This window comes from Cupressus sempervirens, chromosome 11 (assembly GCF_028749045.1).
Source record: "Cupressus sempervirens isolate cs-2001-9-10 chromosome 11, ASM2874904v1, whole genome shotgun sequence".
NCBI classification, from domain to species: domain Eukaryota; kingdom Viridiplantae; phylum Streptophyta; class Pinopsida; order Cupressales; family Cupressaceae; genus Cupressus; species Cupressus sempervirens.
Genome location: NC_143128.1, coordinates 575,337,850 through 575,349,288, shown reverse-complemented (window position 1 = coordinate 575,349,288; position 11,439 = coordinate 575,337,850). Strand labels below are relative to the sequence as shown.

The 11,439-nt window shown below is 34.1% G+C and overlaps 1 pseudogene; it reads left to right on the top strand.

The window, feature by feature from the left end:
- Positions 1-5,341: 5,341 nt before the first annotated feature.
- LOC149530945 (AP-1 complex subunit mu-2-like) lies at positions 5,342-9,124 on the top strand (annotated as a pseudogene).
- Positions 9,125-11,439: the final 2,315 nt, after the last annotated feature.

The window sequence follows — 11,439 nt, the reverse complement described above, 5'->3', positions numbered from 1 at the left end:
TCTAACAATTTTATTCTTTAGCTTTAGATCCTATGATGTTGCTGCCTCCATCTAGGACAACCACAAATCTCTTTTCGATTGCTGAGTCGACAACACACAGCTTACAGGCATCAACTGTTGCACCATCTACTGGTACACAAATCCCTCTTTTTCTCTCTTGTGTTATGTGTTTAAGTGTTATGTGTTTATACTTCATGACAAAGACTTATGAAACTTATGAAACTTTTTGCAATAGGAGCTACAACATCATTTCCTGGATGGTCCTATGTTCCTAGTACAAGAACGGTGAAGGATGTCATATTGATCGTCAGCGATGATGAAGGCATTCCATTAAAAGTAGCCAAAGTACCAGGTACTTTAAAGTTATTATTCTATAGTGATATAATAGTAATTTAGTTTTTGATCACTCTTCATCGACTAATGATCCCATGATTGTTTTGTAGGGAATGTTGTTTTTTGGAAAAAACTTGGTGATGAGTGTTTGCAAATATTCAGGCCCACTGTGCATACCTGGTGGAAAATCATATCCTAACTAAAACCCCAAACCACTATTTTGATTTCATATCATTGCTAGAATAGTTTTCCTTTTCATCCATTTCTTGAACTATATTAAAGGTAGCTTCACTTCATTTATGAGTCTAACATGTTTTTTTTAACTTAAAAGGTGGAATAACCAAGACAAAAAGTTGAAGGATGATCTTGTAGAGAGCATGACCCAACTCTTTGGACCTCGTGCATTCAAGAGAAACAAACTACTTGAAAAATCTGGTTTATGTTTGAAGGATATTAGGGACCAGTACATAAATTTTTTTTGGGATAACCCTAGGTACGAGCGTCCGCCCTATGTTCCTGAGACTAAGTGGCAGGCTCTGATTTTGGGTGGAAAGTATACAGCTGACAAGAAAAATGCAATTACACCATTAGAGAGTACACCAAGGTATGTGATACTATTGAGAATGTAATTATGTACTAATTAACCTCTATATTTATACTATCTAACATATTTCAAACTTTTCATAGATTGCCTGACACATCAAAGGCAACAAAGGCAAGACTAGAAAGGCACAGGATACACAAGCTCGGCTCTGGTGGTTTTTCGAAACTTCAAGCACGAGTTGTTAGTATTAGTAAATGAAAAATTGTATCAATTTTTTTATATATTATGATGGGAAATGCTAGGATAGACTAGCTTGTCTATGCCCCTGATCCTCAACTTTTGCAACTTTTGTATTTCCTTTTGATATTTTAACTACCCTCCATTAGTTGATGAAACAATGCAAGTAAAATTCACCATACCATGCAAAAATGCAGGGCTCAGAGTTCAAGAGATGCCTCACAGAATAGGATAAGAGAATTGGCTTCCAACAAGGCTATAGAGCCATGGCTGAACGACTACGAGTTGAAATTAGTGTGGAAGGTTCTAATAATGATCCATCTGAGCCACAGGTAAATAAGCTAAATGAAATTTATTTCAAATTGAATACTTTACCAATTAGTCCATTTGATGTTAAGTTCCAGTATAAAGTGAGTATATCTTTTTTAAGCAAGCAATGATAACAATGTGTAGGATGTTGGAATGCAGCCTGACAATCCTTCTACACAATCTATGAATGCTGAAGTTTCGCATGATGTGCATCCCAGTGGTGGATGTATACATTTGCTATTAAATTTTTTATATGTAATTGCAATTGGTGTTTGGATTAATGTAACATTTTGTATAGTAGCTGTAGAGGATCGAGGGGTCGATGTTCATGAGCGTGTTGACGTTGAGTCCAGACAAAATGATGTGGTCAGATCTTGTAAAGAGCACCACAGTTATGTTATTTAAACTAATTAAATACTTGTAAAAATTATAATAAATTATTTTTAATTTAACTCTTTTATTTGTTATTGCAGAGGACCCCCCTTTGCAATAGCATAGGAATTTGAGATCATCAAGAACAGAGAAAAGAACAACTGATGAGGGGGGAATTGATGCTCCTCTTAGAGCTTACATAGAAAAAAGAAATAGAAAGAAAAAAAAGAAATGATTGTCATCTACATACCTTAATTGATAATGACTGAATTTTATGTCTCAATGAATTTAATTATGTGCTAATGAATGTTCATGAATTATGTGTTAATGAAAAATATTGATGAATGTTGCATGTTTATGAATCTAATGTGTTAATGAATGTTATCATATGATATTGATTGAATGTTACATTTTATTAATGGTTGAAAGAATGAATGAATGTTAGATGTTAATGGGGAATGTAGAGTGATGTTAGGGGGAGGGGGGTGGGGCCAAATGAGCTTCCACCTTCACGTGGTTGGCCATGTTTAGTAGAGAATATTAAACTATTCTCGTAACAAAGTGAAGCTCAATAAGATACTAAATATTTTAGACTGTTGTCCTATGCATCTAAGGCTTCATGCTTTGAACTTTCATGAAGTTCTAAACTTGTAGCTTTTTTATTGCATCCTTGGATCTCAGCACTGTCTTGGGACTGTGTTATCACCAATGATACGATTATCATAATTAACTAGGGAAACCATTGATCAGCATTGTCTTGGGACTGTGTTATCTAAATATGCCACTACTTGGAAGAGGTTATTTTAAGCAAAGGGAATTAGGATTTGATCATATTAGTGATGCTAACACAACACAACACACACTCCGGCCCGAACAAAAATTCTTTTGACCTGGAGCTATGGATTGGTGAGGCCACAAATGGGGGACCTCATCCACAATTAACAAAGTTAAGGCTCAACCCCAAGAGCAAATTGGCACAAGCCTACAATGAAAATGGCCTAGTGGCTTTTTGAACCTTATTGGCCCCTACACCATCACCACCACCACTTAACCAACATACTTAGTGGTGAACCTCACTTTTGATATTACTAAGCAGTAAAGGAGGTATCATTGTTAATACTTGTCAATTTCCTATCCATATTTTACCGATCCTTCATTTGAATCCATGTATGGTGCAGGGGCACCCAAGAAAAAATGAACCTACAGGGTACACCAGGAACTATGTAGGAGATAATGAAGGTTCAAGGGCAATCAATGCCTAATGGAGACCTATTGAGTTATTTTATGATGAATCATGGCTATTAAAGCCATTAAATGTAATAAATTTCACAAAGTTGACAAAACGTAAGGTATTGCCAAGAATAGGCAAATTGGCACCAATAGGGAGTCAATATGATGTAAGGGGTCATTTGAAGTCCTAGGGTGTCCTAGGAAGATTTATGGGTGGATGGTAGTGTTTACATGATGTAATAGGCTATTAAAGCCCCTAAATGATGTAAAATGCACTCAAAGTGCAAGATCTTGTAAAATTGCCAACATTGGCAACATAAGCCAACTTAGGCTTGAATGGGGTTAGTTAAGGTTATAGGTCTGTGAAGAGTGTTTTAAAAGTTCTCCTAGAGTCATTTAGGAATGAAATTATAGTTTTCATAAGTCTTTAGCCGAGAAAAGGTCACAAAAGATAATAAAAGGTAATGATGTTTAAAAAGTTATAAAAACTGTCTATTTGCTGTCATAAGATAGTTAGAAGAGCAGTTGGTATCCAAGGGGGCTTTAGTTCAGTTTTATGAGTTAGTTAGATGGGAAAATGTTTAGAAAAGAAATGTCTTTATAAGACACAAGGGAAGAAGTTGAAGAGAGGTGTATGTAACAAGAAAATAAATAAATCAAAGAAATCTGCTATTCACTGTCACAGTGACAGTTTCCTAATTGCAAGATTCGACTTGGTAATCCAATAAAGTTCTTTATATTCAATATTTATTGTTGTTACTCCTTGAAAATATTTTCATGATTTTTTAACTCTTGGCAAGGACTTTGTAAGTTATTTTAAAAAAAAAAACTATCTTTGAAATCTCTGCTGTCACAGGGAACGTGACTGATTGTCACAGTTTTGTAGTCATTAATGGAGACAAGCCTCTCCCACTTTATGTGAATGGACTGTAACTTGTGGGAGAGGAACTTAAGTGTATGAATATGTTGTTTTTATGATTTTAATGTAGGAGGATGCAGGTGACAATGAACAAAGAAAAGAACAACAGGGTGACTGTTGTACCAAACAGTGAAGGTGCATTTGCAAGTTACCACATGGCGAATATGAGAAAATGGAGGTTGGAATGGATAAATGTGCATTGAAAACATTTTAGGGAGTATGTTTAAAGGTGTTTGAGCCAATAGAAAGGTTTTATGAGTTGATTTAGGGTCTTTTCTAGGAAGCCCTAGGCTAGAAACCCTTAAAGCGAGGGTTTGATGAAAAGGTGTCTAGAAATGCATGGAGGGTCAAACAAATTGTGGAATTATATCATTTATTAGATGCCTTAAGAATTTTTCAAGGTTTGGAGATTTGGGTGTGTGTGCAAAGCATAGTTTCTTTGTTAGGCAAGGGCTAATTAGGCTTAATTGCTATAGTGATAGCCGTAGAAAGGTGCAATAGCCATAGGTTGAGAAATTGATATTTGCAAGGTTTGAAGGAAACCATAAAGGGTATTTGAAAAGGTGACTAAGTCACTAGGTTGTTTGGGGAGTTAGAGAAAAAAGTGCAATTTGTTGCAGGACAGGGCTACTAGACAAGCCTAGAAGGGCTAAAGTAGGAAATGGTGAAAGATGGGTTGTTGGAAGCTAGTGAAGAGTTGAAGCATGGTAGATAGGCCATGATAAGATGGTCTAAGGTGTTAGGGTTAGTGAGAGATGCCAGAGTTGGATTTTGGTATGATGGAGGTGCTAGGTACACTAGGTGACCTAGAAGGAAATTGATACAATAAGAGATTGTGGTAACGAGGTAGGAAGTGAATTCGTGGGTATGGTGTGTGGAAGAGATCTACTAAGTCGGGGACTTCTTATTGATCCTTGAGTTGAACTCTAGTTCCTTGAGTGGATTCCAAGACATTGTTGAATTCTCAAGTTGAATAGGGTTCCTTAAGGGGATATTAGAAGGCTCTGCATCAATGTAACTTCCAGTCATCAATTTGAAGATTCTTTAGTTAGTTTGTGTCCACTTTCTTTAAAAATGGTAATAAAACCATTTTTAGAGGAATAAAATTCTTACATGGATCTATTGATAAGAACTCTTTTAAAACTGTGGAAAGAACACAAGAAACTATAGTTTTTGTTGACTCATCTGTGCTATGTGCATCATGAAGTTAAAAATTGCAATGTTGTACAAAGAAGCTTCTTAGTTATGGAATATTTACATAGAGCTATGCAAATTACTTAAAAGTTAAAGACGTTTAGGTGACCAATGTCACATAAATTACATTGTCTCGTATGAATATATTCATTAAAATGTATTGCCCTCTCTTATATCTTGTCTCTTATAAGGTTGAATTGGCCATGTGTGAGGATGGTTTCAACATATGTGTTTTGAAAAGTTTTTTGATGGAATTACATGGACACGTTGATCCCACGTTACAAAATCTAGTACTCTATGACAATGGGGTGACTTACATGTTCATTCAGCATAACAATATCTACCTTATGGCAGCATCAAGACAGAACTCTAATGTAGCTAGCTTACTATTATTTTTACATCAAGTTTTGGATGTAAGTTCAACAATCTACACTTCTCATTCACAATTTATTTCTTGTCTGAGGCTCTATTTTCAATTATTAAATGGAACACTACATTTAGGGAACTTACTGAACCTGTAAAGCCAAGGATTCTAGTGCATGCATATAATTCTTGTATTTGTAGCAATTGCATGCATATTTAGGTGTTATTATAGTAATCAAGAGTTGTTAATGTTCCTCTTTGTTTTCTGCTATGATTAGTGTGTTTCAATAACTGATTCACATGTCAACTTTAGGTTCAGTTTTGGATTGTCATGTGTGTCATTTCTGCAGGTATTCAAGCACTATTTTGTAGAGCTAGAAGAAGTCTTTGAGAGACAATTTTGTCATTGTTGTGAGTGTACACATCTATTTTTAATCTTAGCCATAGAGGGTCAAGGGTTCAGAATTCCTTGTAATGAACTATTTGAGAATATTTTATCACAAACTTAAAATTTAAAATATGTGTATATCATTTCACCACTTTTATTTTCCATTGTGCAGTATGAACTACTAGATGAAATAATGGATTTCGGGTACACTCAATATAAAGAGGCAAAGATTCTTAGTGAATTCATCAAAATGGATGATTACAAGATGGAAGTCACTCAGTGACCTCCAATGGCTGTTACAAATACAGTTTCTTGGCGAAGTGAAGGAATACAATACAAAAAAAATGAGGTTGAAGGCTAATCCAGATTTAACTTTGTGCTTTGCTTGAATATGGAAATTGATATTTAACTAATTTTGTGCTTTTAATTTGTTATTAAAGGTCTTTTTGGATGTAGTAGATAGTGTAAATATTCTTGTGAGTAGCAATGGGAAAATAGTGTGATCTGATGTGGTTGGAGTGTTGAAGATGAGAGCGTACTTGAGGTAGTTTTTTCCTACCCCATGCATAATCTTATTATTGAGTTCTTTTAGAAATAAAACTAATAGACTACAGAGAGGAAACATGGAACTGTTTCCCATAATCTCTGCTAAGTTGAAACACTGTAAACTCTAGCTAGGTTCATGGAGAACATTATAATGTTACTGCACACCTATTTTCTTAAATATGTACCCTACTTGTGGAACGCCTTGAAATAGGAAAAACCCCATTTTCTAAGCTGAAAGGCCCATGTATGCTTATACATAGCTAAACGAATAGACATATATTATGAGAACGAGATTAGCGCATGAGAGTTCAGTTAATAAACATCTTGTGTTTATTTTTATGTGGTAGAATTATGAATTACCATCAGACAAAGAATCTACAAATTGTCCAACTTTTATAAGTACAAATATTATGTTCATATTCATTGTTAAGATTTAATAAATAACAATTTTTTGGTCATGAGACAACCAATTTCATTGCTGGATACTTGTATTTCAACCGGTTACATGCTTTAGTGAGAATAAAACAAATATAGAAGAATAATGAACTATGGTGGATGATTGAATAGAGTCCAATTTCTTGGAGAGTTTAGAGTGATAGATTAAAAGTCAAATTATAATGACCAAATGTTGAAGTTTAGATTATGCTGCACTGGGTCCCATACCTAGACTAGGTCCAATTCGTATAGTTTGTAGGCCTTCCTTGAGTCTGTAATAGATGTATCTAGAATAATTTGGTCAGGACACCCGTGCCCTTGCCATATCAAGGCTGAAGCTGGATCCCCATAGCCGATCTTGGAAATAAAATAGTATGAAAAATTACAAAAAAAGAATAAAATACTGATATGTATATATCTTTAGACGTTTTATATAATTATTGAGTGTTGGAAGTAGTTTGACCACTAATTATTTCTTTGTTTTATACATATGCCATAAGTATTAAACCTTTATAACTTTTGATTTAATATTTGGCATTGAATTATTGATTGTGTTTCATGGTCAATTTAGCTTGTTTTGTGCAAAATGTGGTTGTTTCTAATTTTTATTTATTTATAATGTACTTTTAGCATGACTGCTGAAATGTTACATAGCTAGTTGTTAATGACAAGTGTATTTTGATTCACTTTTTTTCAGAGGAATGCCAGAATGCAAACTTGGACTCAATGATAGGGTGCTACTAGAAGCTCAAGGCAAAGCATCAAAGTGTAAAGCAATTGATTTGGATGACATCAAGTTTCATTAGTATGCAATCAAGCTCATTTTCTTATTCAATTCCTTAAACTATCAATTTTGTCTTATATTAAAGTGCTTGCAAATTCCTTTGATGTTGTACTTGGTCTTTTTTTTTTCCCTTGAAAAGGCATATGTTAATTTCTATTTCTTTTGTCTAGTGCATTCGTCTTGCTCATTTTGAAAATGATAGAACTATATCCTTCATACCTCATGATGGGACTTTTAATCTTATGAACTATAGACTTAGCACACAGGTTTGTTCATATATTCAAGAGAATGTAGTTGTTGTCAAATCTTTGAAGTTATGTTATGAAGGATATCCTTCTAAAGTAGGTTTCATATCATATATTTTTATTACTTTGCAGGTAAAGCCATTAATATGGGTTGAAGCTCAAGTAGAAAAGCATTCAAGAAGCTGGGTAGAATATTTGGTGGGAGCACGCAACCAATACAAAGATCGCAGGTTTCAAAATATCTCTTTGGCTTATGTATGCTTATTTTAGATCTGATTTATCTGTTGTTTAGATAGATCTTTCTAACATGTTAGCTTCAGGGAATGGTTTAAGTATGACTGATATTTTTGTGTATTTGCTAATTTGTCTCATGGCTTTCTTTAACTTTGTAGTATGGCAACAAATGTTGAAATTGAATTGCCAGTACCAGCTGATGCATCTACACCTCATGCATGCACATCAATGGATACTTCTGCATACTCCCCAGAGAGGGATGCTTTGCTTTGGAAAATAAAATCATTTCTTGGTGGAAAGGTATCTTGCAGCTTTCATTGGTTTTCTTGTTCAAAGATGGTTAATAGTACCATGGTTCTGGACCCTAATGTTTTAGTTTCTTGATTGACTTATTATGTGGGTTTTGATTCATGAATACATATTGAGGGCTGAATTTAGCCCTTCTAGCATAATTGCTGAAGAAGCAACCCCAGAAAAGTGAGCGCCTATTCATGTCAAATTTGAGATACCATATTTTACTGTATCAGGAATTCAGGTTATTTCTTAACTTTAGTTTACAAATGTAGATTATTGCTTTTGTGAGTATCATTAGCTCATTACCATGATTTATAACTTATCTAAAATTTGAGTCGTTTTAGGTCATTTTGGACTGACTCCATAAAAGCCATCACAGTGTTGGACCCTTTTGTGTGTTCACTTCTATATTTTTGATGAGAACAAGCTCATTACTTGTATTTATATTGGCCTCAGTGAAAATCATTATGATTTTTAAATATTTAGTCCACAAGTAAATTGATGCATTGAATAAATGGTTGAGAATTTACATTTTGTTCATTTAGATTTAGGCTACTACTTTATAACAACTTTATTTTGTTGCAATTCTTTACTGCAGGTCAGGTATCTAAAAATCATTGAAAAGAGTGGATATCAAGCATTGCCATGGGTGAGGTACATTACAACGGTAGGTGAATATGAACTAAGAATGATCTAGACTAGTGATAACTAAGAAATGTTTTAAACAAGAAAGAATGTGGTATTTGATCATTCTGATGGCTTATTAACTTGTTTTCAGTTTCTAAATGAAGGATCAAGCAGAAGGATGTTATTTGACTATCCGCCTAATAGTTGTGTCTTGTTAAAAACCCATCAAAAATTTGTTTTTGCTGTGTTCATCATTCTTTCTTTTATATATTCTGATTGCTTTCAACCGTAGTTTCTCGATCTCACCTAATTTACTCTCTAAGGGAAAAAAAATATTTGGAACGAACTTTGCTTCAGCACTGGGTGGGAGGATATAGAGATTAGTTATAGTCGATTGTTTCAGCCACTAATCATCAGAACTAAGGTCAACCAATAACCTTCTCCCCCCCTTCTCTAAATATATGTATTGTGATATCATATTATGATCTGAATAGCTGCTTAAAAGATAACATATTCTAATTATTTCATGCAGGCAAAGAAATTGTACAATCAAGCTGTTTATTTTAAGAAGACTCTCAAATCTCAAAGTGAACCAATGTCTCAGTTGGAATGCATTGCAACCTCTGCAGTAAGTACATAAAATTATTTTAATTCCTTTTTCCATGACTCAGGTTTTGTTTACAAATGAATTTTAATGTTGGTTGTAATTTATTATTCGTTTGATATGTGGAAAGTGATATAAATTTAATAGAAGTATTTGTATGATAATTTTAGGTAAGTGCAGCAATCAAAGTGAAAGCTTCTATGATAGCAGTATTTACAACATCCAGATGAATTGTAAAGTAATTATTTTCTTATTCTACATTATATATTCCTTGGACATTTGAAACTATCGACTTTGGGAAATTGGTGATAAGTTACAATTTGGTTTCATTTTTGCCACTATTGGGGTTTGGTTATCATAATCATTAGCTCATAATGCAGGCAATTTCATCAATTCTAGATTTATCTGTTGGCATGCCAATGTGAATTTGATTTTTTGATATACAGATAACACATCTACGAATTCTGATTCTCAACATGATATTTATATTTTATTTGCCCCAAGTTGATTGCTAAGTATAGGCTTACTATGCCAATAATTTTTGTTGTCATCCCAAGATTGACAACAAATCAACTGAGATGGGGCTTTACGAGTGCATTTTAGGTATGCTATACATATTATGAAAAAAGAAAGTTGTTCTATTTTTCTTCTACCTGAGTGACATGGATTAAAAATCAAAGTAGCTTTATTATTCTATGTAAGTTTTTGTTCAAATCATTCAAGTAACGTTAATTAAATAAAAAATGATAAGATCAATATGCACATCTCAAAAAATTATGATGTTGCTTTACTGGCATTAATATCCAGAGATATTTTTGATCCAATTACATATATCGATGTATTCAATCTAATGCCAAATCATTGCAATCTTTCTTCATAATATTTGTTTTCATTGAACCTTCCCAATTTTACTGGCTTTTGCTTCCATGGTTTCACTACTTCTATATTTGTATTTGTATAATCAGTTTCACTACATGATATTGTAGTGCACAAAATATATATTGAACATTCCTAGTCCACAATAGCCGAAAAAGTGTGTGCATGTTCAAGAGATTGTTTCTATCATAGTTTATCCTTATAAGAAAGCTTTTGAAAAGAGAAATGTAAGGAATCAATTTTAGCAAAATTGTTAGTACTCAATGATTTAGGCAACATAAGTATGACATATTAAGGCCTGAGAAGGAGTGAGGCAAAGGGAGGAGACAAGGGACGTGAAGCTCCTAGCTACATCATTCTCAACTACCTCCAACATCAAACAAAATCAAACCTCTTAAGCCCTATGTAACTTCATTTGGTCACATCTTATATTTGAGGAAGATGGTGTCTTATTGGTGCTCCTTCCATTATTTCATGATATATTATTATCAGGCCATCCAATTGGCTATAGGACAAAGATGATTCTTGAACAATCAAATTAGCAATATGGTCGATCTGCATTGCATTTGGACACTTGGTTTGAGGTTCATCTCATCGATTCCCATTCATCACGGGATCTTTATCTGATTAGACCTCGAGAGAAAATATTAAGATTTCCCAAGCCCTAAGTCCAAATCATGCAGGCTTCAATCTCCACATATCATAAAGCTTGTATATAGAGCTGAGCATTCTCACACCATCCGAGAGCTGATGCAAGTGAAGCTTCCAGCTACGGGATGCTCAACTCTATATATAGGCTTTATGATACGTGGAGATTGAAGCCTACATGATTTGGGCTTGGGGCTTGAGAAATCTCAATGTTTTCTATCGAGGTCTAATCAAATAAATATCCTGTGATGAATGGG